Consider the following 27,001-nt stretch of genomic DNA (forward strand, 5'->3'; position numbering starts at 1 on the left):
AATGAAAGTAAGACCAGCAGAGTAGAGGAAGAATTTTAGGTTGAGAAAGAAAGTGGGGGAAAGAAGGAGTATCAAGTACTAAAATGGAATAAATTAAATTCCATGCATATAAAAATTTGTCAAAATAAACCCAACTATTTGGGTATAACTATAATTCACTAATAAAAAAACAAGAACAGGACTTGCAGAGACAATTCTATAAAAAAAGAAACACAAATATCCAACAAGAACGAGGAAACCATGGTTAATGCTATTGATCACTAGGAAAATGCAAATCAAAACTACAATGAGATACAACTTCACACTCATTAGAATGTCTGGCACCAAAGGAAAAAATGTAAAATAACCAGTTTTGAGGATGTGAAGACATTAGAACCCTTGCATAGGATCGGTGAAGATGTAAAATAGTTCAGGCACTATGGAAAACCACAGTGGCAGTTCATAAAAATATACATAGAATTCGCATAGGATCCAGCAATTCCATTTCTGAGTAGAGCTCTAGAAGAACTGATATTTGAGTAATCAAACTCATTCATAGGGGCTGGGGTTGTGGCTCAGTGATAAAGCATTTGGCTAGCACATGTAGGGCACTGGGTTTGATCCTCTGCACCATATAAAAATATATGAATAAAATTAAGATATGTTTTTAAAAGACTCATTCATAGCAGAATTATTCACAATAGCCAAAAGATAGAAGGAGCCCCAGTGTCCATGGATGGAAGAATGGATAATCAAAATGTGATACAAACATTCAATGGCCTATTTTTATGCCACAAAAAGGAAGAAATTCTATTAGAATCCACATGCTACACATGAATGAACCTTGAGGAAATCATGCTAAGTGAAATAAGCAAGCCACATAAAGGCAAATACCATGTGATTCCACTACTATGAAGTTCCTAGATTAATCAAATTCACAGATATAGTGGAACTCTGGTTACCAGGAGCTCAGAGAAGAAAAATAAAAAGTCCTTGTTTGATGGGTACAGAGTTTCAGTTCTGCAAGATGAAAGAAGATCTGTGGGTAGATGGCAGTAATGGATACATAACAATGGGGAAGCACTTAATGCCACTGAACTGTGCATTTAAAATGGTTAAGGAGCTGAGGGTGATAGAACATGTGAGCAAAGCACTGGGTTGATCCCCAGCACCACAGTAAAGATAGGAAATTTTGTGTCATGTGTGTGCTACCACACTTCAAAATACACTAATTTTTAAAAACTGGGATCCCTCCTTTTGCATTCCAAATTTGTCATTTTCAGTAGATCCTTCCCAATCCATGTTTCTTTTTCCTAAAAGCAAGATTAGATTACAGCTCCATGCAAAATCACTGTGCATCTGTAACAAAGCCCAGAAATCCTATGGTTCATGCAACCAACTTCAAGCAGTCCCTTCTGGATGTACACACTCTGGCAGAGAACTACCAGTGGGCAGTCCTCCTCAGTTATGTTTGGATAAAAGGTGCCCTTCAAAAACTGTGTTAATTCAGGAATGTCCAGAGGTTAAAAGATTACATTATGAGAGCTGCAACCTAATCAGCAGCTTAATCCATCTGATAAATTAATGATCTGAATGGACTCACTAGGTGGTAACTGTAGGCAGGTGGGGGCATGGCTGTCCCAGTCTTTCAAAGGTCTGAGGAAGTGAGAAGTACAAGATAATTTCCAGCAGAGAGTGTTAGCATAGGGTTCATTGGTACAGAGGGAAAGGAAAGAGGTGTATATACGGAGCCTGCATCTCTTTATTAATGAGATAAGAGAGATATTGTTTCTAGGAAGGTATTGGCAGTTAAATCCCATGAGCTCTATAATGTCACTCCTATCCAGGCTTTAGCTGCCTACTGTCTGAAAACAGTGAAGATGGGACATTTGCAAATTGAAAGGTCCAGAGAAATCTAGAGTATTTATGACACTGGGGCTCTCCTTATAGAAGTTATGCATGAGTAAAGAGGGGAGAAGAAGAGGATGCTTAGAGACCCTATCTTTTTATGATATTTCTGGGCAGGAAAAAGGAGCTAGATATCATGCATGGGACCATGTATTTTCAAGAAGCCTCCAATTTCAGTTCTATACTAGCTTCCTCCACCTGAGCTTCTGAATTTCTGAAAATAGAAAATGATACTCTGGTAGATTAGTGGGGCAAGACGATCCCAGACTCTCTCTTCATGGTCTAGAGTCTAATCCTCTGGGACTTTCCTAATGAATTTACAGGCTCACTCATGCTAGATACTAATCTATCCTCTCCAGTGTCTGCAGATTGTCCCAGCTGCGTCCAATCCAAGGATTAATTCATAGCTAAATCATATGGGACATAGAACTGTTGTGAAATTTTAATTGCAGTCCTATCCAGTCTTCAACAACCTGAGTTTATGCAATAAGAAGACTTGGTACTCTTGAAGACTGTCAGGGCCAGAGGGTCCCAGGCTCTTCATGGCCCAGAGGCTGGCCTGACTGAACTTTCTTAACCGAGTGGCTCATTCATGCACAGTACCCATTCATCCTCTTAACTTCAGTTAGACTGCCCCAGCTGTGACCAATTCAAGGTTTAATTCATGGTCTATGGCAGGAAAAAAATCAAGTGGGACTCTTACACAGAATCTCCAATTCCATTTCAATCCAGGGCACAACCTGCTGAGCTTTCTAAAACAGAGGAGATATAACCCTTTGATTGGTGAAGAGGACTCCAGACCCTCTATTAATGACTCCTGAAATTTCTTTACATTCTAGCTCGAATGTATATAGTACATGTCCACCCTTTTGAATTCTGGTAGTCCATCCATGCTGTCTCCCATCCAGGGTTCAATTTCCCACCTAAGGGCCAAATTCATGATGCCATGTTCTTTTATATAGTCTCCAATTCCAGTGTTATCCAGGCTTCCACTACCTGAGCTTCTGAGAACCAGGAGATGGGATTCTTGACATTTGGTGGAGCCACAGAGATCCAGACTATTTATTCATGACTTACAGACTGGCCTCCTGAGTCTCTCTTAGTCTACTGGCTCATACACAAGAAATCTCAATCCATTTTTCTCAGCTTCTGCCAACTGCCCCATCAGCAGCCAATCCATAAACTGTGTCAGGGCAAATCAAACTGGAACATTGCTCTTTCACTGTCTCCTACTAATCTAGTCCTACCCAGGTTTAAACCACCTGAGTCCCCAAAAACTAAGGATATGGAGACTTTAAAGTCTATGAGGTCCAAAAGGTTCCAGACCCTCTATTCATGGCTTAGGCTAGACTTCTGGAACTTCTTAGCCTGCCATCTTAACATCTGCAGATCCTACATCCTTCTAAATTTTTTATGGACCACCCCATCCTCCTTCAATCTGGAGATTAATTAAATGCCTTGCTCCTTCCATTTTGCCTTCAGTGTTCTTGCCCAATTCTTGGTTGCTCCAAATCCCTACGTGAGGCTCACTTTTGACTGGCCCTGCGCAGGACACCCCACCATCAGTCCCAGTTATTCACTCTACACTTTGATTTGTGTCAATAGAGTCTTTCTCACAGTCCTTCTTCCTCGTGGAGGAAGTTCTACTTCCACCCAAGCAGGACAACACTCACCTGTTATTGGCCCACTAAGGGCTTACAAAGAAGAAAAGTCTGTCATGAAGAGGACAGTATGGGGAGGCAGGCTTGAATGTCATTTTTCTTGGGCTTGAAAGTTGATGCTGTCTCTCTTCTAGCATTCTGCCGAGCAATTCTAGTCAGTGGTGGTAGAGTTCCTCTGTCAAGTTTTACAGTTCTGTAGCATGCAGTTGTTGGTAAAAGATCTCATTGAGAAAAATGTCAGCTATCCAACTGGCATACTCCATGCTGCTGAGGCTTTGAGATGGTCAAACAGATCCAATTTTGGATGATGTTGGTTGTTTTCTAATTCTTGGGACTTAAATCTACATGAACTAGAATACTACATTCATAGTATTGAACCTATCCCTTTTGTACATCAAATCCCTTCATTTCCTATTAGCAAGAACAATGTACTTCAGTTTCTTCAACCTGGAAGTAAAGATGCAGAAGAAAGAAAATACATTCCTGAATACATGCCACCTATCATGTCTTCTCAAGAAGAAGTGCAGGTACCCACTGATGGGGTACACCAAGCAGAAACCATGCACGTACCCTTAAAAGAAGATTGATGAATTAGGGAAGGAGAAAATTATTAATTATGAAAATTTGGGGGTAAGACTCTTGGACAATCTTAAAGCTGAGGAAATTCTTGCAATGAAGCAAACGCAACTGTTAAGCACTAAAGGAGACACCCTAAATGTAGTATTATTGGAAGTTTGAGAACCACTCAACTCAATAAACACACAAAGATCCCACCAATGCTTTCTCCTGTCCATGTACAGGATAGTACAGACCTCACAACTCTAACACCAGAGCCACCAATGTTGGCTCCAGTCGCAAAATAACAAATACCACCAGCAAAGTCATTAGAAACTGTTGAGATCCACAGCCGAAGGGGCCCCAGCAAACTTCCAGCTGCCAGCTGATGATTGGCTCACAGCAGCCCCAGCAAACTTCCAGCTAAATGCCGCAGTCTGGCTGGGCACAATTCATGAGCCACTTGTCAAGCAGAAACGAACTTTATTTTTAGAACACACACTGCACCACAGGAGCTCTTCAGGAATTCCCTCAGAGCCCAACTGCCACCACCAGCTTCCCACAAGCCTCTCAACCCCCCCCCCACTCCTCCTGCTCTTGAGGCCGATTGGCTGGGTCACATGGGCGGAGCCAAAAGAGTCCCCCAATGAGCAGCTCCATGGTCTGAAAGGGCGGGGAAACAGCCCAATGAGCATCACCACAGAGGAGCCAATCAGCTAGCAGCTGGAAGTTTGCTGGGGCTGCTGTGAGCCAATCATCAGCTGGCAGCTGGAAGTTTGCTGGGGCCCCTTCGGCTGTGGCTCTCAACAAGAAACAAAGTCAATTACAACTAAAACTAGGTCTCCAGGACAGAATACTGAATAACCTAAAACTAACCAGTCACCAGCAATGGTTGAAAGTACTATTCAGTCACCAAAAACTATATCCAAAGAAAGAAATCACCTGGATGTTCTAAGATCCTCAAAAGCCCCAAGATTATGTCTCATATTCCCTAAGCATCTGTCAGAACTAAAACACCAAATAGGACTACTTCAGCTACAATAAGTGAAAAAAATTAGTAAAGAGATATTCCAGGTGGAACAAATACAGTCTCCCCTTGATGCTGAACAATGGGACTCAGCCAAGAAAGGCCATCCTAACACATAAAATGATCACATTGATGCTGCGATTGCACAAGTCTGTGTTGAATGGGAGCCGAATCCTTTCAGATTTTATTCTGGATCAGAATTCCAAACAGTCCCTAAGAGAATTTCAGGTTTGGAATACAGCACTCCAAAAGGTTTCACTCATTCAAACAATTTCACAAAGTCAGGATCCACTCCTTTGCTACTTTCAGGAGACAAGGAAGGCAGCATGAGTGGGATCTACACTGCCACAGTCCAGATAATTGATATAGACAATGAATGCCTTACACTGAAGGCGAAACTGGGAAGATGTTTCAGTATGCCTCCCATCTTTCCTTTTCTCGCTTCTCCTTCAGTTTTCTCCTCCCACTTCTAAACCACTCCACAATGTGTATAAGAAAACCAAGCGGCCTTCATCCGTGGAGGTAAAGAAGCTGATAAAAGAACAGAAGACTAAACTGAAAAAAAGATAGAAAAGCAGAAAGCTAAGGAGAGGGCCTGTAAGTTTAAAACAAAAGAATGAGAAGACGCAGATGCAAACATGAGATTGAAAGATAAAATTGTGAGGAAGGAGAAAGAGAAGCACAAAGATGAGAAGAAAAGTAGAGAAAAGGGCAATAAAGATAAGAGAGAAAAAGAAAAAAAGAAAGGTAGAGAAGAAAAGATGAAGGATCCACCAAAACTGATGGTATTGCCCCCAAAAGAAATGACCGCCCAAGTCAGCCCCACTGAGTATGGGTCCCACTCATGCTGCCTTCCTTGTCACAAGTGCTCCAAAAACAACTGTGGAGAAAGAAAAGCCTAAAGAGAAAGAAAAAATTTTTTTAAAAACTAAAAAAAAAAAGACAAAAAGAGAAAGAAAGTAGAAGGAAGGGGAGAGAGAGGGGAGAGAGAAGAGAGAAAACAAAAGAAGCAAGAAGCAGAAAAAACATAAAAAGGGAACCAGTTGTTTCCGCCACAAGTCCAGTTATCCCCAGACTGACTCTGAGAGTTGGCTCTGACCAAGACAAGATTGTCAACAGCAGAGTGGTTCCAGCCCCAAGGCTAAGTCAGTCCATTCTCTGACTGCCAACGCCAGCCTCCATACCCTTGCCAGCGAGCCCTACAGCCCGGACACTGCCATTGCTCTCCCAGGTCAGAGCATTACCAGTTCTGATGCCATCTCCATCCCCTGCCATCCCTGGAGCTGGAAGCTCCAAAAGCCCCTGTGCAGAGTGTGGTGACTGATGACTGAGACAGCACTTGAGTGACCCCAGATGAGTGGGGCACTCAGATCTGGATCTGTCCTGATGCAACAAACCTGATGGGAGTCCAATGACCGGCCATGAGGACTAGTACCACGGACCCTGTGTTGGAATAATGGCTGTGCCTGATGGTGTGTTCCAGCAAGAAGAAAGAAGAAGCACTGAGCACCCTGACATCTCCACGTGAGCTGGAGTAAGCAGTGTCAGCTTGGGCCTCTTCCCTGGCACCTCTAGAGGGGAGCTGGTGTGGTTCTGCATCACGTCTCCCCTGAGTCCATGTGGACAGTGCATTTGGGAGGACTGAAGACAGGAACACACCATCCACTCTGGATTTTCTCTTCCAAAATCCACTGGCCTATGATTCCATGGTGGTGTGATTGACAAAAACCCTAGTAGAGGCATGTCCTAAGAGCTGCCCACCTCCATTTTTCAATCACCAGTGACAAGTATTATTAATTTTTTTTTAAAAAAAGACCATACATCCTCCCTTTTGATTTTCTTCATTACCTTCAGGGCCTTCTGATTAAGGTATTAGATGATAATGGGTAGACTACCTTGACTATAATTGAAGGATGTTATCATTAGTCTGTATACAGTTTTCCTTTCCCTTAATAATAATAATAATAACTCCATCACATTTTTGTGATGAGAATAGATGAAGCCTTCCCCCCAAACCCCATTTTTATTGCTAACATTGATGCAGCTACCAGAAAATCCCCTCTACCAAAGTCATAATTAAGCTTCTCCAGGAACCTTCCTCATAATTAAGCAAGATTTTACAAACAGTGTCAACAGGATTTCACAGGAGTTCTCTGCAAACAGCTCAATGTGGTTTGAAGCTTCTTCTTACTTGTAAACACCAGGTTCCTCTTTCTTTTAAAAGCCAAGTCTGCCATCAAACCTTTTTCTATACAAAAGTTACTATTCTGTCTTCTTGGTAAAAACTTATGAAACCTCTGTGTAGCCTAAGAATACAGAAGTACAAATAAACCTGCTTCCTGAAAATTCCTCGGGTGCCCAGCCTCATCTGTCCTAAATCAACATGTAAAGTGTTCAGGCTTTTGTAAAATACCTTATGTTTTGGGGGTGGGGGGCACTGGGGATTGAACTCAGGGGCATTCAACCATGAGCCACAACCCCAGGCCTATTTTTGTATTTTATTTAGAGACAGGATCTCACTGAGTTATTTAGCACCTCGCTTTTGCTGAGGCTGTCTTTGAACTCGTGATCCTCCTGTCTCAGCCTCTCAAGCCCCTGGGACTACAGGCGTCCAATATGTTTTGTTTAACATATTTTTAATATCTCTGTTGCTAATGTTCTAATTTTGCCCTTTAAACTGAAACCTCTTCTCACTGCTTGTACATTTTATTAATTTGTATAAAAGCTCTTTATACTAAAAAAAATCCCCTAATGTAAATAATAAATGTCTATGAAGTAGTTTTTAATTTTGCATTGTGTTTTAATTCTGACTTTCTCTGAAATCCACTGTGATTTCAGCCTTGTCTGTAATCACAGCTCTATGTAAGCAAAGAAGATTAGAGTAAAAGAGCCATAGTTCAGAGTAACTTTCTTTGGGCTAAATGGATCTGTGCAGTGTCCAAAACATTGTGGGGGGGGGGGACACTAGCAGTTGTAAGGAAAATAAAGCAATTTAAATCTAGGATTTATGATTTGAAATGGTTTTGCTTATCTGTTTTGTTTTTGTATATTTCTTTGACTTTTATGCAAAAGATGGGTAGGTTCCATTAAAGGAAGAGAGAGACAGAGAGACAGAAAGACAGAGACAGACACCCATTGGACCCTGCATATAAAACTGTGGCTCAAGGTTAACCCAATTTGGGAACAACCTTGGGTATCCCATTTGACATGACACCCATGGGAATGTGGTAGGGGAACTCTTCCCCAAGTCAAACATCAGCACTCTGAGCCCTCAGGTTGCACTGAAAGCAATGGAAATATGCTTGAGTTAAGATGCCAGCAGGCTACTTGCACAGCCCTGTGAGGATTGGACTAAATGTATACATTTGGAGTTTTCTGTGGGCCCAGGAATAGGACCCAGTTACTGAAAGCTACAAATTCCTGAGCAAGCCAGAGGTCTACCCTTTGCTGGATCTAAAAAGCCCTGCCTGATTGGTGGACCTGTAAGTAGATCTCGAGTAGATACACCTGGGACCCAGATGTTTTAGTCTCCTCCTCTACCTTCTGGAAGACCACTGAAAACAAGAGATGGGTTCAGTAAGCCAAAGCAGGTTTATTTGTACTTTTTGTTCCATAGTCTTAGGCTACACAGAGGTTTCACAAGAAAATCCCCTCCACCAAAATTTTTCTGTAATTATATTTGATCATTGAACAATCAAATATAATTCCAGAAAAATAATACCAGATGAGAGGAAGAGTATTGGGCCTATCCCCACAAGCAGATAGATAATAAGTGTGGCTAATTCAGATGGGCAAGGAGCATGTGGCAAAAATGATGTGGGGAAGGAGGCAAACTGCACATACAAGGTGAGAACTGGGTATAGGCCAAGAACATAGTCAGTCAAGAAACTTTAACAGCGCTGCAAAGTTTAGAGGTGTCTCTCAGCTGAAACCTCACTGGTCTCCACAAAAATCATAAATATTCATATAAATGTTGTATAAATGTTTATATAAATCTATATGCAAAGATACATTTAGGAACATAATAAGCATATATATAACCAGATAAATATGTATAGATTAAAACTGAGAGATTAACTCATGTACATATATACCTTTCCTTGGAGTCTGGAGTGTTTTAACATAGCAATTACAAGAAAGGCCATCAATACACTTTATTATGGAATCGTGCATGCACGGAGAAACAAATGTATCTTTCTAACATATAAGTAAATGTACATATAAAAACATCAATTTATTAAGAAATATATAAATTCATAGTTGTGTACATATGTGATATAAATATAACCCAAGGAAAACACATACAATCTGACATGACCACATTCCTCCACTCATACCAGGGTGCAGCAGGGCCCCTCATGGAATACTGGTAGCAAATTCTAGAAGAGTCCCTTACCTGAGCCTTAGGGAGGCCTTCATCTGTTGGCAATACACTAGGCAATACCCTTTCACCAGGACCAACCCAAGTCCTGTCATTCTCAATAAGGAGCCTACTTCACTTCCCCAAACTATTGATCAGGGTTTTTTAAAAACAAAAAAAGTCTTTGAAACATCCATGGTGGTCCCATACAATGGGTTTCCCATGTGGATGTGTACAGCAGGAGAATATTAGCTTGGTTGTACATTACCCAATTCTGAGCCCTTGGGTCACGCTGAAGGCACTAAGAACATGCATGAGTTAAAATAGCACCAAACTGGAGGGACAGCTCTGCATGACTGACTGCTCTGTGATTGTCTGGAAATATCTCAGGGCCTGGGAAAAGATCCCAGATTCTGAAGGCCAAACATTCCTAGGAAAACTGATTCTTGCCATCCCTTGTTAGACCTAGAAAAACCTAACTACCTAGCAGACCTGAATATGACCTTGATTAGAGACAACAGGGGATCCAGGTGCCTTAGCTGCTTCTTCGACTTTTTTTAGGAACACCAAAAACATGGGTTTGTTTTCAGTAAGCCAGACTTTCTGGCCAACAGATATTATGCTTCATTACCTGTTATAGGTGGTATTTGGCGGAGGGCAAACACCAGAATGGTTCCTTTTAAGCAGTCTCAAGTGCAACTGTGGGTGGGGAACTGGCTTCTCTTCCCAGAACTGTCCATCTGGATGAGGATATATTTGGAATATTCAAGGGGGTATCATGAAAGGGGATCTCTAGTAGGTGGTATACTCCTGAGAAGTCTCTTAGGTCTTCAGTGCTAGGCTGAGACCTATATGGCCTCCTCAACAAAAGAAGCCGTGTTTACACATATGTACATATACAAAGATGTATATTTACAGAACACATATAAACATATATAGAACTATATAAATGTGTATAAAGAGTAATTTATTCATAGACACTAACAGAAGAAGTTAATTTGTTTCAGGTTTCTAGGTTCAATCCATGGTCAGCTTACTCCATAGCTCTGAGCCCAAGATGAGACCAAACATCAGGGCAGAAGAGTATGGTGGAGGACAGCAGCTCAGGGCATGGCAACCAGTGCCGCAGTCTGGCTGGGCACATTTCAGGAGCCACTTGTCAAAAGAAACTAACTTTATTTTTAGAACCACACACGCCAAACAAAACAGCTCCTCAGGAAAAACCCTCAGAGCCCAACTGCCACCGCCGGCTTCCCACAAGCCTCTCCCTCCACCACAAGCCTCACCACCTCCCACAATCCTCCTACTCTTGAGGCCGATTGGCTGGGTCGGTGGACGGAGCCAAAAAAAGGTCCCCCAATGAGCAGCTCCGTGGTCTGAAAGGGCAGGGAAACAGCCCAATGAGCATCACCACAGAGGAGCCAATCAGCTAGATGTTGCTGGGGCCGCTGTGAGCCAATCATCAGCCGGCAGCTGGAAGTTTGCTGGCAGCTGGAAGTTTGCTGGGGTCCCTTCAGCTGTGGCTCTCAACAAACCAGGGAACAGAAAGAGAGGTCTGCTCACTGGGGGCAAAATATAAATCCCAAAATCATGACCTACTTCCTCTAGCCCACACCTTATCTGCCTATGTTTACCACCCAGGTAATCCATATCAGTGAATAAATCCACTGATTAGGTTATGTCTCTGATAACCTAATCATTTCACCTCTGAAAACTCTTGTGTTATCTCACACAAGTTTTGGGGGTCACCTCATACTAAACCATAACACTTGGTTTTGAAATCACAGTAATGTTGTTCTAGAATGAGTCTGAAAGAGTCAACTCTTAAATCTGGAGGGCCAGTCAATTTTCTTGAAGAACTGATATTACTTCTTCTTAAAAGTTTGATGTAATTCAGCAGCAAAACCATCTGTTCCTGGGCTTTTCTTTGTAGAAAGATATTTTCATATTCTATTTTGTTGCTCATCATTGGCCTGTTTCTTCCTGGCTCATTGAAAAGAATGAAGGAACAAAGGATATACAAAATAAGTGAAAACAGAATGCAGTACATTGTTACCTATTAGTAATAATCTTGAATGTGAACACTAAACCCCCAACCAAAAGATATAGACTAGACAAATGGATTAAGAATCAAAAAATTAATAAAAGCCAATGAGATACTGCCTGGTAAAAACACAAAGTGAAGGGATAGAAAAAATATATCATGCTACATTATATGTGTCCAAGAATTTATCCATTTCTTCTAGGTTTTCCATTTGTGGGTTTCTTATTCGTGATAATGTCCCTAATGATCTTTTGAGTATTTTCTCTGATTTCATTTGGGTCTTCTCTCTGTTTTTGTTGTTGTTGTTAGTTTAGTTTTGTTCTGTTTTTTATTCTAGCAAAAGTTTTAAAGATTGTTCTCAGTAAGAAAGAGACCATATTTCCCCATGAAGTCAGGTAATTCCCTCACCTCACCTGGCATCTCTGTTCTCCAAAACTTGACCTCTTAGAATTTCTTGGGGAGGCTTGAGTCACATTTAAATTGTCTGTAGCAGTGTAGGTCTGTTTTACCTTCATGACAGACCCATGAACAAGTGATCTATATATCAGCTACAGCTTTGTAATGAAGCAGTTATTCCCTTGAGTGAGTCTTCTGGTGTATAGTGAGATATGACTTCAAGCTGAAGCAACACCACACTCCTTTCACAAAAAAAATGCTCCTCTGATTAAGTGTGCCTTCAAGTGCTTATTATAGGTGGACTTGCTGTTAAACCTTTGCTCACACTCCGGGCACACATAAGGCAACTCTCTTGAGCATGTTCTTTAGTGTATGATGTGGCTTGAATTACTGGCATAGGGTTACCAACACATTGCTCACAAAACATTTCTCCCCTGAGTGTGTCCCCTGGTGTTTCACAAGGTTGGACTTCTAGATAAATCCTTGCCCACTTTCATCACAAAGGGCTTCTCCCCAGACTGTGTCCTCTGGTGTCTAAAGAGATTTTCCTCCAAACTAAAACTCTGCCCACAATGCTGGCACACAAAAGGCTTCTCATCTGAGTGTGTCCTCTGGTTTGTAACAAGGTGTGACTGATTGCTAAAGGTTTGTCTGCACTCCTGACTTCCATGTAGCCTCTCTCCCAATGTGTTCTCTCAAGCAAAGTGAAGTTTGACTTATGGGTGTAGACTCTCCCACACTCCTTGCACACAAAAGGCTTCTCCCCAGAGTGTCTTCAAGTGCTTATTTTAATATGACTTATCCCTAAACCTTCACCCACACTTCTGGCACCCATAAGGTTTCTCTCCTAAGTGTGTTCTCATGCACAGCAAGGTATACCTTGACTTACTGGTATACACTTTCCCACACTCCTTGCACACAAGAGGCTTCTCCCCTTGAGTGTGTCCTCTTATGTCTGAGGAGATCTGCGTTCTTGCTGAAGCCTCGCCCATACTCTTGGCACACAAAGGGCTCGTTATGATTTGAATGTGATATGTCCTCCAGAAGCTCAAGTATGAAACAATGCAAAAAGTTTTAGAGGAGAAATGATTGGGTTGTGGCAGCCTTAACTCAATCAGTGAATTAATCCCCTTACAGGATTAACTGAGTAGTAACTGAAGCACATAAGTTGTGGCTAGAGGAGGTGGGTCAGTGGGGGCATCCTTTTGGGGTATGTATTTTGTATCTAGCAAGTAGAGTCTCTCTCTGCTTCCTAATCATCATGGGAGCCACTTCCCTCCACCACACTCTTCTGCCATGATGTTCAGCCTCACCTCGAGCCACGAGGAATGAAGCCAGCTGTCTGTGGACTGAGACCTGTGAAACCATAAGCTCCCAAATAAACTCTTCCTCCTTTACAAGGTTTGGGTTTTTTATTTTTTGGTTTTGTTTTTGCTTTTTTTTTCCTGGGCAAGTGAGATTTTTACCTTGTCATTACTCAGATGATCCAGGACACAGAGCTTATGAAGTCCCACATCCTTCTCCTAACAGCCCAACTGAAGCTTAAAAAAAAAAAGGAGGGGTGGGGCTGTTTTATTTGACACAGGTTTTGTTTTCTGGTGCATTCACTGTCCCAATTCTGGGCTGGAAAGAATAGTTGCCATCTCTAGGAGGTGTCAGAAATTAGGGAACCACGTCTTGATGATGAACTCCCCAAATGTATTAACCCTTGCCTCCTGCCAAACTTCCTGGGGCCACACCAAGAAGCAGCTACTAATTAAGAACACAATCCAAAAGCTGAGGGGAAAAAATTACTTCTTTAGATTTATATTCTTCGATGAAGTACAAATGCTAATTCAGTAAGTCATTGTATGAGAAAAAGACCATCTCAAGTGGTACTCTATTTTATAAACACTAATTATTCTCCCAAGTCTGGATTTCCTGGAAGTCAGATCACTCACAACTAGTTTTGTCTTCCACTTTTCCACTTAAAAGGTTGACCTATTCCCAGTCTCAACTGGGGGAATGTATAGAACGCACACACACACACACACAAAAATTGAAACCATGGGTGCTCTACCATTGAGCTACATCCCCAGTCCTTTTCATTATTTTTTGTTTTGAGACAGGATCTTTTTAAGTTGCCCAGACTGGCCTCAAACTTACAACCTTCTTGCTTCCCAAGTCATTGGGTTTACAGATGTGTGTCACCACACAAGGCACAATAGCAAAATTTATCCAACACTCTGATATCCAAAATTCTGATCTCTGCTCAGTGATTACAAAAGAATGTTGCCTATTAGTTCCCATAGTCTCTGCTGTGAAAAAAAAAAGTACATCAGATGTTTGTTCACTGAAACATATTGTCTTTCATCTAGACTCAGAAGCTAGACATATGATTTTAAAAAGAAAAAGGGTCCATGCCTATGCATACTAGCCAACCACCTGGGCCCAGCCATCTGACATGGTTGTGAAGATGAATCTGCTGAGAAGATCCAAGCAGGGCAGGAGGAAACGCGTGGTCAGAAGGAGATGGATGACTTCACAACTTCAACAGCGTCATCACCCATGCTTTACCCCAAGAGTCGTTTTTGTCCTCAGGCTAGCTGAGACATATGGGCCTCTTTTTGTGCCTCTTCACATTTTCCCCATGGTTCCAACTGGGGGCCAGGAATCATCACCATTTTAAGGATGGGCTGCATAGGGGGCACCCATGGAGGGGCCAATCTTGTCATGCATTCTCCAGCTCCCACAGGGGTTCACCAGGTGTTTTTCAAACACAGCATTCTCCAAGACAACCTTGGGCACACCTTCTTTTCCATACATCAACCGCGTAAACCAATCATAGATGGCCATGTGTGCATGCGTACAGTAACCTGGCCACACATGTTGCTTTGGTTCACCATACTTGAGCAGTGAACCTGCAGCACCTGGGCCGGCTCTAAAGATCCCACCAAGCCCCGGCAGACAGTCTTATACTTGATACTACAGACCACATCCAGAAAACAGTGTTCAGTTACCAAGGCATGAAGCCAGTCATGGTCTGAGTTGCTTAGACAAAGGTGAGCTTCTATGAAAATAACCTTAGCTTTTCAGGGAAGTTCTTTGTTTTAAAATTAGCATCAATTTCTTTTATGTTCTGGATTGACAACTGTGATTCTGCATTTTTCTTCAAACGCTCAGTTGTCCATTTCATCCTTCCTTTGAAAGAAATAACATTTGAGCATTTCCCTCAGGAGGAACATAAGCATCAAAGATACCAGCTGCACAGGCCACATACGTGCCTGGGATATTCGAAACGTTCTAGGGGAATCCTGCTTTCCAGGCATGTTCTATAAACTCCTTTTCTGTTTTGCATTTGGGTTCATAAGCAAGTGGTGTCAAACGTTTTTTAGTTCTTACTGGAACTTCAGCTCTAGACTGAGTCCCCAGGACTGACTGCCGAGACCACCACCCCAAAGCTTTGGAGAAACAAGACAACCTCCAAGGCACTGGGGCTGCCATTTTGTTCACAGCCCTCCTTTACAATTGTTTTGGTTAGATGTTTCAGTCACAACAGCAAAAAAAAAAGCTGACTAAAACAGCTTCACCCCTGAATGTGTCCTCTGATGTGCAACAAGGTGTGACTCATTGCCAAAACCTTGCCCACACTCAGTGCACACGTAGGCCTGCTCTTCTGTGTGTGTCTTATGGTGTCAAGGTGATGCTGAGTCAAGGAAGACACTCTGTGAAACACTTCCTGTAAGTAAAGTCTTTGCCTGGAATGTGCTTTTTTTGTGCGTGAGCAGCTTCGTCCTCAGACTGTAGTCTTGTCCAACCTCCACACAATCCAGTGCTTCCCATCTTAAATTTTCTATTTCTTCAAATATCTTCCTTATTTCCTTAAGATATGCCCTTTGGACCTGGCTGGGCTCCATTTCTGCCACTGTGTTCCTTTTTCTTGAGGTGACTGGTTGTCTTTGGGGTCAACTGGAATGCCTCTGAAGGCTGCCTTTCCCTTCTAAACAAGTTTTTAGAGCCTTCTTTATCATCTCCTGCCTCACTCTGACACTTTTGATCAGAAAACTGTTGCTGAGTTGCACTGGATCCCTGGGCCAGGACTCCTGGGTTGCCAGTGGCTTTCTACATATGAACAAGGAGACATCTGAGCAGGGTGATTGTACAGCATGGGGTTGCAGAGGAAGTGACGACTGCAGAAGACCAGCGGACAACAGAAACAGAGATGGATCTCTGCCTCTGGTTCTGGTGAAGAGAAGAAGGTTTTCATCAGAATAGTTTAAAAGAGTTGAAATAGCAGGACCTTCAGCCTTGTGTTAGTGTGACTCTGTCAGCTTCATTTTTCATTACTACAACAATACACTTGAGGCTGAGTAATTCCATAAAGAAAAGAGGTTTACTTAGCTCACCATTTTGGAGGTTTGAGGGCAGAGCCTGGCATCATTGTGGCTCTGATGAAGACTTCATGGCACATGGCACATAAGAGCAGGACTACAAAAGGGAGAGATCACACTGCAAGATAGGAAGCCATAGGGCAATTTAGAGTTCACATTCAGGCTCCTGTAACAACTCATCCTTGTAAGAACTCACTTCAGGAGACCACTCTTTCCTTCTGAGGGCAGGGCCCTCAGAAGCTGCTCACACACACAAAAAAGCACCCCTCAGGTGACCTCAGCATCTTCTCATAGGCTCCACCTCTTAGAGGATCCATCACCTCCTATAATGTCACACTGAGGACCAACTTTCAATACATGGACCTTAGGAGACAAACCATATCCAAACCAAAGCAACCACAATACGGCAAACACTTCACCTCCCAAAAAGAATTTCCTTACCTGATTTAGCTTTCCATTCCAATTTTAAACATTACATCTGCTTTTGGAAAACAGAGGATACACACTACAAACGGATTTCTACTACAGTTCTCCTTTCTATACAGCAGCTGGAGTATGTCTAAAATGTAAGCCATACGGTGTGACTTTCCAGCTCGGATACTCCACTGGTCCCCTTCATATTTATTACCAGATATCTTAGCAAGTACAGCCCTGCATACTCCCTTCATTACTACGACCTCAACTCCCTCCACCTTTGACTCACTTGAACCTATACTGACTGAGCTACTCTCTGATAGCTCCATTTAGATGGCAGAAACAATTAAAACCTACTACTGTTGACTACATGAAAAACCAAAGTGAAAAGAGAAACAATAAACTAACAGAATATACCACTGGGACATGTGACTATAAATACACTAATTATTTGGAGTATTAAGAAAAATATTCCAAAATTTGTAAGATGTGTAAGTGTATAAATTTCATGTCATCCACAGCGTTTCTAATTCTCTGATTATTCAGAGAATGCAGCTGTTTTTAAGTCTGCCAGTCTTGTAAAGTTATATAGGTGAACTCACAGCAGTCTATTTCCATGCTATTCAAAAAAACCCTAGACTCTTGAACCTGCACTGATACAGTTTTTTCCCTCTGCCAATACCCTCATTTATGAATTAAACAATCTTGATTGATCTCATCAAGATGAGAATTGTGTTTTAACATTTTGACACTGATATTACATTAAGTAGTCATATTCTGGGAGACTGGTGGCAGGGAAGACCCTCTTTTTTGATTCACTACCAAACAATTCAACAAGTGACTAATTGGGGGATGTGAGAAGGGAGTGCTACAGATAGGATCTTTGTGTCTTCTCAAAACTTCACAGATTGAAGCCCTAACTCCCAGAGGATGTGGAAGGAAGGCCTTTGGGAGGTCACAGTCTTAGAGGAGGGCTGGGGTGTCACTCACGGGCAGAACACATGCTTAGCTTGTGAAGAGCCCTGGTTTCAATCTCCAACACCCAAAAAATAGATCTAAAGAAGATGTATGGTGGACCTCTTGAGATAGAATGGCTACCTGTCCTTACAGGAACAGGAAAACAGACCAGACTGCATTCACGCTTAAGTTGTTTGTTCACTGACCCACCACCACCACCACCATCACCAAATACATACCCTACTTGAGATCACAGAAAGAAGGCAGCCATCTGCAAGCCAGGATGAGGATCCTCACCAGGAATCAAATGTCCAGAACCCTGACCTTGGACTTCCCAGTATCCAGATCTGTGGGAAATAAATGTGTGGTGTTTAAGCCACCCAGTCTGCTTATATAGCAGCCTGACCTGGACAAGAGAGGTATTTTTTCTAACCCCTGGAACCAACCATATATCAGAGAAAAAACAGAGACCTCATGCAGGTGAGAACTCAGTACAACCAGCTCCAGGTCTCTTAATGGGTGTTTTTGTTGTTGTTGTTGTTTGTTGTTGTTGTTTTTCCCTTGGAGGGAGTAGTGTGTATGGGTAGGTAGAGGCAAGAATTGAGAAAATATTCCATAGTCTGAATGAAACTGCTTCACACAGAGAATGTTTTTGACAAAGTCAATAACTATAAATAAGCAATCTGCTAATCTTTTTCATACAATCCATTTACATGCAGTTTTTAGAAAAGGGAAAATCAATGCATGTTGAACAAAATCAGAACAAAGGCTGCTTCCGATGGACATAGGGTAAATAACTATATGTAGTGGCACAGAGGAACTTTGCTAGGTAACAGTAATTGATCTGTATTGTGACAGGGCCTCAGACTACACAGGTCTGTGTACATATAAGATATCACAGAAAGTTATACTTAAGATTTGCACATTTTGCAAGGTGCAATGTAAAATGTACATTTTATAGGTGCATACCTATAATCCCAGCAATTCAGGAGACTGAGGATGCAGGAGAATTATAAGTTCAAGATCAGCCTGGGCAACTTAGTGAGATACTCTCCCAAAAAAGGGGGGGGAAGGGGTGGGGAACCCAGCACCTCTGGGTTCCCTCAGTACCAGAAATAAATAGAGGAAGATATTGAATGTCCATGGATAATGGCAGCCAACTAAATCTGGATCTACACAATCTTCCAAAAGGCCATAAAGATCAGTAAGAACAGATAAACCCATAATTGACTCCCTAAGAATAACAAAATAAAGAAAACTACAAATGATCAATTATGGATAAGGATAAGAATTAACACCAGTGTTCAGCAAAATTCTCCTGTGATCCCACTGTGGGGAGTGAAGGAGACCAGAAAAATAGTGTGAAAAGAGGGGAACAAAGGGTCTCAAGTTAAACTAACATTGTTCCAAAATAGCACACGTCTATTCTAAAGTAAATAAAATAATTATTATCAACATAGTCATAAATATAGTCCTAATAAAGCAAAGCAGTGACTACAGGGACTTTAAAGAGTACACGAAAGAAGAGAGAATCCTACAAAGGCAAACATCTAGGTGAAAGGGTAGAGAGGAAAGAAATAAAGACCTCTGAAGACAGGAGGGAAGGGAGTAAGCAGCAGAGGAACGGAATTTCTTAATCCTACAAGATTTTTTAAAAGAAAAGGAAAAAAAATGGAAGATGCAACTCCTCCCTCAAGAAGCCAAATTGAAAACCATCCTGTAAGGAAGCTGCACTTCCCTCCACTGACAGGAGATGGTGCTCTTGAGTTGGGAATCCTGTCAAACAGCACCACTTTGAAACAAAATGAGAATCTCCATCTCTACAAAAATAGTCTAGGAAAATAGGAAATGACACTCAAAAATTTCTGCTGATAGATACCAACAACAAAGCAAAAGACAACTGTCACATCATTCTCAGTGAAATCAACTATCCTCAAACAAGCGATTAGGAATAGGAAAAAATGCTTTCAATTAGAAATACAAAAACTAAGAATAGAAATGCACAAAATAAGACACGAAGCACAACCATACAGGAAATAGACCGTCGAATTCAAGTAAAATTAATCTTTACAAAATTACAAAAGGCAATTAAGTGGGTAATCTAGGAAAACATCTTAATCAGGAATTAAATTCCAGGATTTATAAAGAATTTCTACAAATCAATAAGAGAATAATGCAATGCAATAATTCAAGAGAGAAGTAGGCAAAAGATATAAGCAAATATCTCATAGCAGAAAACATATCAGTGACTGACAGATATATGCCAATTACCTGCAAACTCACTGCTGATTAAGCTAAAACCCGTGGGGAACAATGTCATATCCATTAAACATCAATAAAGTTTGATATTTCTAATTGATGGTGAAGATATACAGGAGGAGAAACTGGTGTGAACTCATTGGAGAACAATCTGGTATTCCTCAGAGGAGCTGAAGAATTATATGTACAGCTGTGGTGTGGCAACTCTCCTCTCATTTGCATCTTAGAGAAACCTGTACACAGGTATCTAACAGACACAAACAGGCCTGACTACAGCTGCTCTGTTACGAAACCCAAGTCAGTAACTAATTACCTGTCCATCTACAAGGAAATGGGCAAACTGTGTTCTCTTTAGACACTGAAATTATATAAAGCCCAAGAGAGAATAAATGAATTGCAAAACCCACAATAGAGAAAATAATCTCTCGTTCATCATCATAAAGCAAAGCAAACAGCAGAAAATGTTGCAGCACAGTGTCAGTCACGTCAAGTGAAGAAACATGGACATCAGCACCGTATAGTTTAGGAACGTGAACATATGAAATAGAACAAAGTCACACCTGGGGACAATAGTGACCAGTTGAAAAGTAATGGCTATCTCTGGGGGAAACACAGAGAAATACAATCTAGGAAGGGGAAGTAGGACCTTGAAAGTGGTTAGTTTCTTAAGATGGGGACACGGCCAACAGATGCTTATTTCTGTGTCTTCCATACTGTACTGTATTTCTCAAGTACTGCATAATACAATAAATAAGAAGAGAAAAAAAGTGACAGGCAGAAACTGAAGTAGGAGAGTGATGCGCAGACCAAAAGGCCAAAAATAGGAAACACCAAATGGTATCGAGAAGGGCAGAGGCACTTAAGCTCCCAGAGTCAGGCAGTCACAAGAAGTTGGCAAAAGGTGAAAGACGGGAGAAAGGAGAGCTAAATGGAGAAAAGGAGGAATCTTAGGAAGATGAGTCCAGGGACACCAAAGTAGGCCTTCCCTCAGGCAAAGACAGAGACCTGGAAAGGAGGAAGAGCCAGGCAGGCTGAAGAGCAGCCAAGGAGGCCAGGAAAACTGCCTCCTTCCCAGGCCTCAGAGAAGTCTCCTCCTCACTACCATGTAGATGTGATTCGTATGTACTTCCTAAGGGTTCACGAGTCGAAAGCTGGTACCCATTATGAGGTACTAAAAGGGTAGAAATTTGCTGGGTGTGGGGGACACACCTCTGATCTCAGCACCTTAGGAGGCTGAGGCAGAAGGATTGAAGGTTCAAAGTCAGTCTCAACAAATTAAGGAGACCCTGCCTCAAAACAAAAACATGAAGGGCTGAGATGTAGCCCGCTGTAGAGTGCCCCACGGGGCAGTCTAATCCCCAATATTGTGAAAATAATAATAATAAAATGATGAAAACTTAGTCTGACTAGGTGTTTTAAGACAGGGCCTTGGGGATATGATTAGAATTAGATGCGGTTACCAAGCAAGAAACTCCATAATTGAATACTGATCGTTTTAGAAGAAGGAGAGACACAGTCACCTATGTTTCCTGTCTCGCCATGTGATGCCCCGTGCTGCCTAGTGTCTCTCCAATCAAGAAGGCCATCACCAGATATGGGCCCTCAACTTGGTCTTAAACTGTGAGTTAAATAAACCTCTTTTCTGTATAAATATGCTGACTCGGGTATTTCATTATACTAACTTTAAAATGAATTAATGCAAAAATAATAAGAAGAATAAAAATTTTGAATGAATTAATGCACGACTGATTACACTGGGTTCCAAGGCCCTGTCCTTCCCCTGCACCTAGAGAGGTGCCTGGCAGACAACTTGGCTCTTCCCCGGGGCTCCTCCCTTTGCTCTAGTTGAATGATGAGTTCCACCTTACAATGGGGAACTCCTGCTTCTAGAAAAAAATAAGGAGGTGACTCTTGGCTGTAGGCTTAACGGGCTACTTGGTGGACCCAGACAGGGCGTGGAGTGTGTGGATCTGGGAGCACCCTGATAAGAGCCTACCGCCTTAGCAAGAGAGTCCCAGCTTGGAGAAAAGGGCCTAGGAAGGCCGTGTCTGCCAGTGTAAGATTCTACTAGAGTCAGATTTTCCCCAGGAAAATAGAGGAGACAATGTCCTTGTTTCTGAGCCTAAACCTATGGCAAAGTCAGAGCCACAGGAGGCAAGAGCCAAGCCTAAGAGCAGCCAGGCTTACCTAGAGAGACCAGGTTGTCATAGTTCTCATCACCTCCTTGTACAAGGTCTTCTAAGCAGGACTCAAGCAGCCCCCAATCCTTCTGAGGGAAATTCACAGTCACATCCATAAAGGCCACAATATCCTGCAACACAAAGCCCAGCCCTGCTCATCAGGCAGCTGGGGATATTCCAGGTCCTACCACCTGGTGTCCTGGGTCCCAAGGCTCTGCCACCCCTCCCCAGTAGTTATAAACCTGCTGTGTCAAGCAGCTAGGCAGTTCTTCGTGGGGCTTGCAAGAAAAACCCATTTCCAACCCACCTGGAGCTTCAAACATAGGCAAAAGGAAGAGAAAAACTCATCAATTAAACTACAGTGTTTTCTCAGGGCATAGGAATAGTAAATAAAAACACATTACAAACATTTAATGATTCATGCCTTGGGCCACTTTCTCAATTTGGATATTCAGTCCATGAATTTACAAACAAGGTAAATACACTTACTGATGTTCTGACAAAATGAATATTGACAGTTTTAACTTCCCAGAACATGTAAACCTCCTTAATGGGATCTCAGGACTAGGATCAAGCCCAGATCTGCATTCCTGCCCAAAATTGAACATGGAGATATTTCAAGGGCTGTCAGAGTATACTTGAATGAGCTAAGCAAGCACTGTTGAAAAGGGCATGGCTCATCTTTTCTGCACCAAGGTGCCCAATCTGGCATCTCTGTAGAAGCCAGGTAAATTTCAATCCTATTCAGGGATGTTCCTCAGACCACTAGATGCCCGGGTTACAAAGCATCGTTTGGCACTGAACAGTCAATCCCTGTTTCCCCCAAGTATCATACCACAATTATTCTAAAGTTCTGGAAAACCCAGGTGGCTTCAAGACCAAGTTGGGCTCCTCAGGCTGGCATCCAGTTCTCTGTCCCCATGCAATTCAGAGGTGAACAACATAGAGCCTTTCAGAACAAGGGCTGATGCTGACAAGTGAAGGAGGCAGTTGTGAACTGTCTCCAGTCTCAGTCACCCTGTGAGAGGACAGCAGGAAGCAGCAGAGGCATGCAGATGGCAGTGCCTGCCCCAGCTAAAATGCCCGCACACAGGGAGCTCAAGCACCTGTGGCCAACTGACAGTGCCAGCTCAGCCCAGAGCAGTGGCTCTTCTCCCAGGGACACTAACCAGAGCTGTAAATGCGTCTCCCAGTTGTGTAATGCTGAAAGCCCATCCAAATATAAAATGTGCTGTCTGCCAAGCCAAATATACCCAGACATCTCGAGTGACTCTGCACCTTCCCCAGAACACACAGAACATCAGGTGTGGCAGTCATTGTCCTCAAGTTGGGAATCTAAATGTCCACATTCCACTGCTGAGTCCATATCTTGGCCATGCTGCCCACGGCTACTCCAAGCAGAAACAGTGTGATAGGGACACTGAGGCCAGCCCATGCCATTTCCAGAAAATACAGTGTTCTTCTGACAGACCACTTTGATGTGAAGACTCTGCTAGCCTTTTCAAATCTCCCTTGAACTGCAGTTTCAGGGATCCACAGTTTTCTTTGCTTCTTCACTTGGGGTGTGGCAAAGCACCCAGACTACCCCCATTTTCTCGCACAGGTTATTTCCTCTGATGGAACTCAATCCCATTCATGATACCTTGGCAACTGATTTATCCACCAGCCCACATGAGAATCTTGGCTACAACAAACTCTCCACCACGCAGCTGGGCCATCTGCACAATGGCAGCCTGATGGGGATCACATTGCTGCCCTGTTCCCCAAATCCTGGACTTGCCAAATCCCCAGGAGTTGCTGCCCCTCTGTTTTCTTATTTTCCTTTGGACTGGGAATTGAACTCAGTGGCATTTTACCACCAAGCTATATCCCCAGCCTTTTCAGTACTTATTTTTTGAAAAGGTTTCACTAATTTGCTGAGAGTCTTGCTAAACTGGCCTTGAACTTGTAATCCTCCTGTATCAGCCCCTCAAGGTGCTAGGAGTACTCACATGCACCACCACACCCAGCTAAGTCCTCCCTTCTGGAATCATCTGTGACCTTTATTGCTCCTACCCTTCCCTGACACATCATCACCAGGCACTTGAGCAGGGACATTCCTACCTTTTGCTCTACTTGCTCTGGAGTGTTGCTCATGGTTCACTACTTAATGGGTAATGCACCCACAGGCCAATCACCCACAAGGAGGATGCCAGATAAACCAGATCACTTCCCCAGGACCTGCACTGGCGTTCACCCTGCAGCTGCAAGGGCCAGTGAAAGAAAAACATCCGTCCTGTGACAACAAGGATGAAATTTCTGGGAAGTCTGACCTCTCTCCCAGCTCTCTGGAGTCCCACTGACACTCTTCTGCTCCCCATGTAGAAGGGTAACCTGAAGATGGCTAGCCTGTGGGAAGCGAGAGAAGCCAGTGTACTTGCATGCAACTGTCCCCCATGTGGGAACAAGCCTGATTCTAACACCAATTGGCAAGTTCTGGGGGCACCAGCACAATTCTCACCCAGAAGCCTGATCAAGGTCTAGAGAGCTCAACTATCTGCAAACTCAGCTCCACACTCTGATCTGGGACTAAGGGCCCTGTGTCCCTAGAGCTGGGTCAGTGTTTTGGAGCAGTCTGATGAAACAGCCTGTCTTTCCACCCTCTAACATATGGCAGGAGGTAGGGAGGGTCCCCACACTGCAAGCAATTCTTCAGCAGAAACCCACTGGGCTTCCTATAATTCAATTCTGACACTGTCTTCCTGGAGGGAGTTTCAGGTCCCAGAGGTAAATCAGTCTCCTGAGTCCCCACTTCAGACACCAAACCCAATCCCTATGTTCAGACCTATGTTTCTACCTACTGGCTATACACGAGTTCCCAAGGCCTGCTTTCTTATGTTCAATTTGCTAGAATGGCTCACAGAACTCAGGACTAACACTTCAGTCTTTTCTCAGTCTCCATGGGGGAATTAGTTCCATGATGCCCTAAAGATACAAAAATCCAAGGATGTCAAGTACCTTGAATAAAATGGTGTGCTTGCAACTATCCTACACAAAACCAGTATTCCCCTCTATTCTTTAAATCATCCCTAGATGATTTATAATGCATAATATTGAATAAAGTAGAATGGACAGATAGTAAAACAGGCAGTTAAGGAAATAGGCCTCCCCCTTCCCAAAGAGGTTCTCTAAATTAAAGGCTGTTCCATGACATTAACCTGTAGAAACATTTCAAACAACCTAGCCAATTCTTTTGTCCCAAAGCAGCAAGAAAAGGGAAGCAAGATAGACCTGAGTGAGACCTGAGTGCTATAGACTCAAGAGATAACCAATCAGAATCGCAGGCTGGACCAATAGTCATGTTACTTTTTCTAAGACCTGATTACCATGGATATTGAACAATGCCTCTACCTAGTAGCTATATAAGCCCCTAGACCAGTGCGTTTAAGTGGTAACCCCTACTGGTTCCCCTCTCGCTTTATAAGAACTGTGTCTCTTTTCTTCTCACTTGAATAAATCCTGCATTTTTTACATTCACTCTCCCTCATCTATGGATTTCATTCTTCAAATTTATGAGATAAGAAGCCAGAAAGAAGTCACTGGCAGGCAGCTGGGGCCTGCTGCAAGACCACAACAGCAGAGTTTGAAAATCTGGTTTTGATATTATGCAAACACTATTGTCAATAGTTATGTATTATTTAGGAAATAATGACAAGGGAAAAGTCTATATACATTCAGTACAGACACAACCACTGTAGGTCTAACTACACAGTTATATTTTTCTATCCAAAATGGATGAATCCACAAATGCATAACCCAAGCATACCCAACCCAACTAGCTGGATACAAGTGGGTGTCACTGCAGCTACTCATGAGGCTGAGTCAAGAGGATCCCAAGTTCAAGGCCAGCCTGGGCAACTTTGTGAGGTCCTGTCTCATAATAAAAAATAAAAAGAGCTGGGGATGGAACTCAGTGGTACAGTGTCCTTGGATTTTATCCCCAGTACTGCAAAAAAATAAATAAAGGACAGAGATGAATATCTAGATACTGAAATGTACTGGGGTAGGGAAGGGACACGGAGTTTCCATGCCCTTTCTAGGTCTGCCACCCTCCTAGCACCTCTGCATGCTATTAACCCAGGAGGCTCACGGGATTTTATTGTTCAAGGGTTGCTTTATTTAGTTTTGCTTTTGAGATGGGATCTCACTGTGCCACCCAAGCTGGCCTGGAATTTGGAATCCTCCCTGAGTCTCTAGAGTAGCTGAGATTACAGGCCTGTGCCAATATTCCCATAGCTGTTCAAATTTTACTGAGCTTAATATTCAACCCATCCCCTCACCAGTCTTCTCAGCAGTTAGTTGATGGGTGAGGCTGAGTCCCAGACCCTAATTACTTGGTCTCTCTGCTGGTCAGCCTACCCCAGACTATCTATAAGGCCCACCCTAAGTTACTTCATTACTGTAAACTCAGATTTAATTAAAAGGGCTCATTAAAACAAAAGACACTTCTATTACTCAGAAAACCAGTCTCAATGGTTTTAGACAAAGACCAGATATACTTCTTATAATACCCCGTGCAGTTATTTGATATTTGGAATTTGAAAATAAAAAATCTGGGGGTATGGTTGTGGCTCAGTTGTAAAACCCTTGCCTAGCATGTGTGAGGCACATAAAAATAAATAAATAAAATAAAGGTATTGTGTCCATCTATTTTAAAAAGAAAATACCAAGCCTTCCACAAATTAGTCACATGAGGGAATGAGTAGTCATGAGTAAAGAGTCCTAACACACAACTTAATAATGCAAAGAATGACCTGATGATATCAGGATCCTGATTTCAACAAACATTATAAAGAGTTTTAAGCCAACCAAATAAATGTGAACAATAATCAATTATTAGATAATACTAAAG

General features: G+C 42.4%; 1 pseudogene across 1 annotated transcript in view; it reads right to left on the reverse strand.

Moving 5' to 3' along the window:
• Positions 1–13,480: 13,480 nt before the first annotated feature.
• Positions 13,481–27,001, reverse strand: part of LOC308636424 (large ribosomal subunit protein mL45-like) — a 28,365-nt pseudogene continuing 14,844 nt past the window's right edge. The window contains exons 2-5 of the transcript XR_014024345.1: positions 22,118–22,241; positions 17,911–18,018; positions 16,316–16,418; positions 13,481–16,151 (exon numbers count right to left, since the gene is read on the reverse strand). The product of XR_014024345.1 is annotated as a large ribosomal subunit protein mL45-like (transcript). The remainder of the gene's footprint in view (positions 16,152–16,315; positions 16,419–17,910; positions 18,019–22,117; positions 22,242–27,001) is intronic.

This window comes from Spermophilus citellus (assembly GCF_964194105.1).
Source record: "Spermophilus citellus genome assembly, chromosome: 17".
Lineage (NCBI taxonomy): Eukaryota > Metazoa > Chordata > Mammalia > Rodentia > Sciuridae > Spermophilus > Spermophilus citellus.